Source organism: Lichenostomus cassidix, chromosome 1 (assembly GCF_008360975.1).
Source record: "Lichenostomus cassidix isolate B80296 chromosome 1, HeHo_3.0, whole genome shotgun sequence".
NCBI classification, from domain to species: domain Eukaryota; kingdom Metazoa; phylum Chordata; class Aves; order Passeriformes; family Meliphagidae; genus Lichenostomus; species Lichenostomus cassidix.
The window spans coordinates 89,486,637-89,494,670 of NC_139479.1; the positions used below are offsets into that span (position 1 = coordinate 89,486,637).

Sequence of the window (8,034 nt, forward strand, 5' to 3'; positions counted from 1 at the left end):
TAAAGCTAATGCAGGGGAGTCACAGGAGAGTGTGGCTGGGGCAGGGAAAGTACCCCCTTTCAGCAGCCACTGGGCAAGGCACAACAAAAGCCATCACTGGAGCTGGTGTCCCTCTCATTAGGGTAGAGAGAAAAGATCTTCATCTTGTAAAGATGAAGGAGGCTTTGCTTTAAACATGAGCCACCAGAGTGCAAAGTTCAAGTTTTCCATTGCATTTACATGCATTAAGAGTAAAACTACTAATTGCCTTGTCTTGCTGGCTTTTGGTTTTTGGCAAATTCCTCTTCATCTTGTACTAAGCAAATACCGTTCAGATTCCTTTCCACAGGCACATTTTACATCGAGGTCTGCATGCAGACATTTTTTTTGATACAGCGTGAGCAATCATTTTTAACCTCTGAGATTAACAGATGTACCCAGTGGTATTTTGTCACCACCTTTAGCTCAGTTTTTACAATACACAAATCAAAAAAGCCAAGTGCTCAGAGCAGGGTGCATTTCTCAAATTTAAGACCAGTCAGTAGGTGGGGGGTGGGACAGATCTGCTGGTGTGACCTGGGGGATAATAGATAAGAGTATTTTGACACTGCATGTTTCTCTCTCCTGTACTGTGCTTGCCTCCTCTCACCTTGATTATAAAGTTTCAAAAAAATCCAATTCTTCACCACCTACACACATGCTATTAAAATCATGATGTGTATTAACAAAAAATCTTTCCCAGCTGGATGGGAAATTGCTGATAGTATTGCTATCAACAGAAGCCAGCTCTTCATTGTGCAACCATCCACCATGATGCCATAAAACCAAAGCCTGCCAGGTTTTTCAGTAGTAGAAATTGTTAGTTTCTCATCCACTCCTTCCTTCTGTTCCATCTTTCCTTCTGTTTTTTTGTTTCGCCTCCTCTCTCCCTGGGTAAATATAAACTGCCAAGATCATGGGTAGCAGTGACAAAGCACGATGGAGAGGTGACCAAATAGCTCTGTCTCGTGTTCCAGTATTTTTGGGAATGAGGTGGGAAGGAGCAAGAGGATAACACAGGCAGACCTGCATTCTGAGTCCTAGCTCCAGAGCAGCTGCAATTACTGATGCTCCCTCCCTGACCCTCCCTCCCTGGCAAATAGTTATGGATGTAGATGGTTCTTAAGCTGTTTTCAGGAGAGTAACAAACTGCTTTTAACAAGGAGCAAGTCTGAAACAAGTCCCTTGGATCACAGTATCTTTCAAATTTCAGGAAAAACAGACCTCAGTTCAAACTTCAGTGCTTTCCTGCTCTCATAAGGCAGTGCTTGACAGCTCTGTCATACGTTTTGACTGGGGTTAGTAGGTGATTTCACAATGTATGGCCTCTTGTCAATCTGAAGTAGCTATGTTTTATCTGTGGGAAAGACAACAGTTAGCTTTACAACATCTTAGTAACTTAGTCCCTCACTAACTCCTATTCTTTTTCTCTGAGATTTCTTCAAGATTTGCAATAGAAAATACTGGACAAGTGACATAGAATGACAAATGACATAGAATGGTCTCTAGGAGGAGAGATTTTCTGTGGAATTCAAGCCACTGACAGGTGCTGCTTCATTGTACTTTTTTGGGGGGATGAAAGTCAGTTGTTGAATAACACATAATACTTGGGCTGGTAACTAACAGCTGTAGCCCTGAATGACTCCACATTTGCTGGCAAGATTGCCCCATTCTTAGTAGTCCTTATTTCTGCTGCTGGCTGTGAAACACTACAAAACATAAATGATTGACATGTGGATTAAGTACAGTCTCTAGATAAATTGTAGGTAATTAATTCCCACACCAAAAAGAAACATGTCAAAAACCATTAATATATAAATAGCAAACACGTATCTCAGTCAAAACAGAACCCTCAGCTGCTAACAAAAGTAATTTGATTGCTGCTATGTTCTGAGCCCAAAGGGGACTAAAGCAAGTAATTAATGAGACATCTCCTTGTGTCTGGGTGTTGTGTGTCCTTTTCAGCAGTTACTGAATATTTTCTCTGCTTTCATTTATCTTCTCCCACCACTTTAACTTGAAATAACAATTTTCACTTTGTAATTAAGACCTGTCTTGCAAGCATAACAGAGACTCATCTTCTTGCATGGCTGTGGGACCTGTATCACACCTCCTCTCCTCAAAAAAAAAAAAGCTGCTCTGAAACACGTGAGGTGAGTCACTATCTAGGCAAACCAAACTGGGACTGGAGAATTAAATGCCTCCACCAACCTTTATGGCATGTATGCACTTAAAACACCTGGGGCTGCAGCACAGGGCTTTTGTTTTAACACACCTTGAACTGAGAAAGAAGGAAAGAAAGAAGGAAGGAAAGAGTTTTGTCCCTCAGCCCTGGAAGGTCCATGTGGACTTGAGAGGATGCACAGGGCAAGCATGCAGCCATTCTCTAGAGAGAACTAGCACCAGCCCTGCTCCACTACAAGACTTGGCTTAGAAATCAGAGTAAGCACTCTTGAGGTGGATGGCCTTTAGCAGTGTAGATGCAGCTGTGGTAACTGGGTATTTTTCTAGTAACTACCATCAGTGAAAGTGTTAACATGTTCCCAAGAGATGAGGTCAACCAAATCCTACTTGTGATTTGTTTCCATAGTCAAATTGCTTTGGGCTGTTGCTGTTACATCTGTTTCAGAATAAGAAGCCCGTGGTTTGTGTTCAGCTTGTGTTCAGCAAAATTTTCTGCAGAGACCAATGTAACAAGCTAATTTTAAAATAAAGGTGAAAATTTTCCCATCATGTTTACAGTGTCTATCCTTACCTATAAGATACCCTGGTTGTGTTTTAAATTTAAATGTATTTAAGTTATTTGTCCCTTGGGATTTTTTTCTTTCCTCTTCCATCCCATTCTGTTCACTTGCAAGGTGGTAACTCATGCTCACCTCCACCAAAAACTGAAACTGTAGTGGATATCTTGACATTTTATAGCAGCTGCTGCTATATAAGTGGAAGAACAGACAGCTGTTGCCACTTACTCACAGGTATCAGGGATGCACAGGCTTTTCTCTGCCTTCTCCAAATCAGTTAAACCTGTGCCTTCTGGTGTGGCTCATCACTTTTGGCTTTGCTCTCCTTCTGAGTTTGGCAACACCTGTCTAAAATCTGACATCACTGATGCTGGTTCAGTCGGACATCACACATCACCTGTGCATCTTCGCAAATGGTCTGACTTGGTCTTTGCTGTGAAGTCACCTTACAGTCACCAGGACAGCCTTGGGAGGTACAAGGATCATCCAGGGTGTGGTCTGAGTCTGGAAAATGTGGGCTTCCTGACAGTGGTTTAGGGACTTGTAGGCAGAGCTCTCTTCCCTTTCTTAATACATTTGCAGCCCTGTCCCCAGTCCAGAAAGTTACTGCATAGCTGTGGTTCACCCTCTGTAAAGGCTCTGGGTGTGTTCCCTCTGCCTTTCAATGGGCACAGCCACAGCAACAACATATTATTAGTTAGGAGCTGTTCTGCTCAGGAATAAAGCAGAAAAAACCAGCACGTGAAGCCACAAGCTAATAAAGCTGTAATTCCTGAAAATGTGGCTAATTAGAAATGGCCAATTCCATTTTCCTGCATGAAAGCAACCAAAGTCCTATTCTTCTAAGTTCTACAGTTAGGAGACTTACTCATACCAGCATTAAGAAAGCTTAACACTGAGTGTTGGGTGTTTTTTAACAAACAAAATGGGTCTATGCTGATTCTTGCATTCTTTCATCTCATTTCTATCTACTTGGCTGATGTACTTTTTGAATTGTGCTGATCAAAACATGCTTCAATACTTTCCTGCTACATTACTTGTTTAAAGTCATGACACCTATTAATCCCAATGTCCATCTGATAATACATTTTGTGCATTTGCGCCAACCTCATCTAGCAATTCCCCCTTGACTATGTTCTCATTAACCCCAGGACTCTTTTCTGTGATCTCTTCATTTCTCTGTACTCATGTTTATTCATCCTTTCCTTTATTTGTTGGAGTTGAACTTCAATTAATTGATTTCAGCTCATTGTTCTAGCTTGCACTTTGCGTATTCTCACCTTCCTGAGTTATGTACATGCTTCCCTCTTTCTATTCTGCAGGTATGGGCAGGCTCTCAAGCTGAGAGGGGTTGCTTGGGCATGATAGGATACATCCTTGATTAATTCTCCACCACTAACACTTATCCTGGGAGTTCAGCTGTTTTTCACCAGGCTTTGTACAAGGCAGAGGTATCATCAGTTGACATTCCTGTAGCAGAGACTTGTTTGCAATTTTGCAAAGAAATAGCTTCTCTTGTTTCCTTGTCATTCACCATAAAGATAAGAGAGGACTCATAAAATCATAGAAGCATAGAATGGTTTGGGTTGGAAGGCACCTTAAAGGTCATCTAGTTCCAGCTCCCTCACCACAGCAAGGATGCCACCCACCAGGCTGACAGAGCACAAAGTCATGGACAAAGCAACTGACAGCAAAAATCAGTAGGGGATAGAGAAGTCAAATACTTGCTCCATATCTTCTCAGGAGAAATGGACCAAACTGTGCTCTTGTGTGACCTCTCCTGAGAAGATGGACTTTTGTCCTACTTCAGTAGCAAAAGCAGGGTGAGGTTCATGAATTTTCTAATACCTGTGTGTTAGCAAATCTGATCCATGTCATTCATGCCACATTTGGCTCATGTTTTAAGCTCCTAGTAGTGATACTAACAAAGTTCTTGTGCCAGCTTTGCTATTTCTAACCACTAGAACCCATGGTGTTTGTAGGCTCAAACCCAGGAACACAGGTAACAAATACCTTTCACTGTAGTAATGCCAATATACTGACCATGGCTGGTGTTCCAGATGGAGCTCCTCTTTGGAGAATGTCTGACATGTTAGGTTTACACCATTCTGCACCTCTCCTGGAGCCCTTTCTAGTTGCCTGACAGAGAGCCAGGAAAAGAACTCCTCCCTTGCTGGCTGAAACAAGTCAGGGTGCTTGAACAATGCCACCTCCCGACATGGGAGATCAGGCAGGCAGGTGGGTGGCAAGGAGGAGGGGAGAATACACCTTTGAGCAATAGCTTTCCTGGTGAGTTTGGATGAGGGTGTTTGTTCACAGCTCCAACAATTTTTCCACCTCCAGCAAACTGCTGACTACCATCTGATGGGAAAACAAACCAAAATTATGGGCATCGCCTCTACTGCCTGCTCTAACAGCAAAACATCTGCATAGCTGTGGTCTTGAGCTCCTCTGATGGTTTGAAGTTTAGGATTCAGATCCTTCTTATGAAAAAGGATGTGGTGTAATCCACTTTCCATTCAGTGGCTTTCACAGATTTGGAGGCTGAGAAAACATGCCTAGAACAGTCATGTAGTTTAGAATGAGTGTGTGTTGGCTGCAAAGCACTGCCTGGCGTGACACACCTCCCTGCATTTGGCACACACTGGGGTTTGAGAGGCACCATTCGGATTTCAGTAATCCACATACAAGGTCATCTCAGGGAAATATAGAGATAGCTACTGTGGAGCATTTTTTGTCCACTAGGCTTGTTATCCTGTCAAAGAATATAATTAAATTGGCTTCTCAGATGCATTATAAGCCCCAGTTGTCTGCTGTTTATCACCTTATTTTGCTGTAGCTGCTCACACAACTACTTTATTAATTCCTTACCTATTTTTTAGCTATTGATGTAGTGCTCTTTGTGTTCTAGTTCCCTGTTCCCCATTATCTGTATAGATTGGAAGCTATCCCATTTCTTGGAAGGAAAATTTGACTTAAGACTCTTTCCCAGCAGATAACAGTTAGGGTCACACTTTGCTTTCAGGAGTGCTTATAAGTAATCATCAGCAGTTGTGATTATTCAGCTGGTTACCCAGCTTACATTTAGTGGTGCTACATTGAGTAATAGCCTATATTTAAGTTTTCTGTGTCTTCATGTTGAACTGGTAGCTTCATAGATTTGATTTGTGATTTGGCTTGTTGCTTCCTACATGCTATTAGGAAAGGCTTTCTAAAGGTATTGTGCTTTTTGGTGGAAAATAGGCAAGAGTTTCAATCTTCATGCAATCACAATAAACCAAAATACTCTGGGTGAATTTCCTGCAGTAACTGAAGGGTATCCAACTGCTTTATTAACATGAACTAATATGTTCTCAATGGCTCCTCTATATCAGAAGAATATCGCTCTTGCTATCTCTTAGAAAACTGGGGATCAGAAAGGCTATGAGATTGCTCCAAGTTCATTGAGAACCACAAGCTGTGATTGAAATCCCTAACGCCTGCCTTAAATGGCTACACTGGCATTTGTGTAGTACAAAAGCTGCTCAGAGCCAGCTTCCTCAGCTCTGTAAGACACTGATAACTCAGTGGAGCCCTCACTTTCCTGGATGCTCTCTCTTCTTGCAATAGCCAGGTACACACTTTGGGTGAATGCTCCCCAAATTTCTCCTAGTTGTTTTTGACACACACAGGGAAGAAAACGTGGGTCTGGCAGCCTCCCCCACCTTATGGTTGCAGCTTGTATCCTGATCACCATAAAATCCTTTTCCAGGGAGACTTCTGCCAGGATATAAAAAGGAGGGGGATCTAGAGGTAGGGAAGACCCTGTCACCAAGGGCAATAAGGCTCTTAGGGGTAGAAAAATCATCATACTTTTTCAGCCTACTTTGCCTGAGCTGTGTAAAGAGAAGTTACATGGTGCTGATGAAAGAAGTTTTTGGAATTGGTGAGAGACAACAAGTCTTAGAGGTGGAAGTAGCCACCCTCTCTTCTCAGCATTGGTCTCTCTTGGCTTTCTTCTACTTCTTCCATACAGGCCTATCTTCTTTTCTCCCCACTTTTCTCAAAATCCTAAACCCTGGAATAGTAAAATTAAGTTTTGCCAAAGTCAGTGAAGCATTGAGCTCTTCCTGAGCTATAACCTCTCTGTGCATTTCCCATTTTCCATGCTCCAGTGTCTGAGGTAAAAGCTTCCTTTCTCAAAGAAGGAAGGTTCTATCAAGTACAATTCCAGGCCCCGAGTGGGAAGAGTGAATAAACATTCAAAATTTATATTCTTAAATGTAATAAATTTTAAAGACAATCCTGTGTTTTGAGACCTGACGCATGCTTTTTTATCATTTGGAGCTGGCAAAAGTATAAGTGTCTGGGGAAGTTTTAAATCCTGTTTACATTATAAACAGAGTACATTGCTCCCATTCCCCACTCCAGATCGCCTACAGTGGGTTTTTAAAAAGTGCCTTTCAGAGACATGAGCTTCCCTCCTTTGGCGGTAGCAAGACCTTCTCTAAAATGATCCTGTTTGCCCTCCAGAAAATTCAGCTTCACAGGTGGAATCAGGCCAGACAGAAGGGGACACTGACGTGGAGGAGCAGCAGGAGGGATGAGCAGCTCTGAGCTGCCCTTGCTCACGCAGGGGTACAGGTGGTCGAGCGTGAGACACTCGGGTGACGCGCTGGGAGAGCAAGCTGGCTCTCTGCCTGAGCATGGCAGCAGCTGAGATATTAATTCTGTGCTGCTGCGAGCGCTGAGTTCCCTCAAAATGAAAATAAGGCAGTTGTAAAGAGAAGTGGAGACCCAGGGTTAACTGTGATATCCTGCAGGAGAAGATAATATTGAAGTGTTGTCAAGCGCTTTCACACGCCCCGGTCATTTCATCTTTGTGTCTGACACAATGGCCAGGAAGGGAGCACAGCACTTAAGGCTCAGAAGGGAGAGCAGGTAGGGGCAGAAGTAGCTAAAAGGCTTGGAAGGTCAGAGAAGAGAAGGAAAAACATTTCCATGTTTCTCACAAAAACCTGAGCAATACTCCTGGAACACGGACACAGATGCAGCCAGCAAAAAAGGTGCAAAACCAACAACAAAATCCCCCTGGGATTAGGAAACAGTGAGGAGCTAGACTAAAAACCAGACACATTTCAGAGTAAATTCAGTGTTTCAAAAGCAATGATGTGAAAGGCACATGAGCCACAGTAATAAAATGTGATACGAGCTGTTACCGTAAACAGGGAGGAATAATTGACAAGAAACTAAAACAGATCCACACAGCACACATAGCCCAAGGCTCTGCAAACCT

At 42.7% G+C, this 8,034-nt stretch overlaps 1 long non-coding RNA gene across 2 annotated transcripts; it reads left to right on the plus strand.

The window, feature by feature from the left end:
• Positions 1 to 1,391: 1,391 nt before the first annotated feature.
• On the plus strand, positions 1,392 to 2,733 carry LOC146445238 (uncharacterized). Of its 2 annotated transcripts, none has more exons than XR_014851549.1 (3): positions 1,392 to 1,633; positions 2,067 to 2,171; positions 2,648 to 2,733. It is a non-coding gene; the product is annotated as an uncharacterized LOC146445238 (long non-coding RNA). The 2 variants fall into 2 exon arrangements; XR_014851524.1 differs by having other exon boundaries at positions 2,081 to 2,171.
• Positions 2,734 to 8,034: the final 5,301 nt, after the last annotated feature.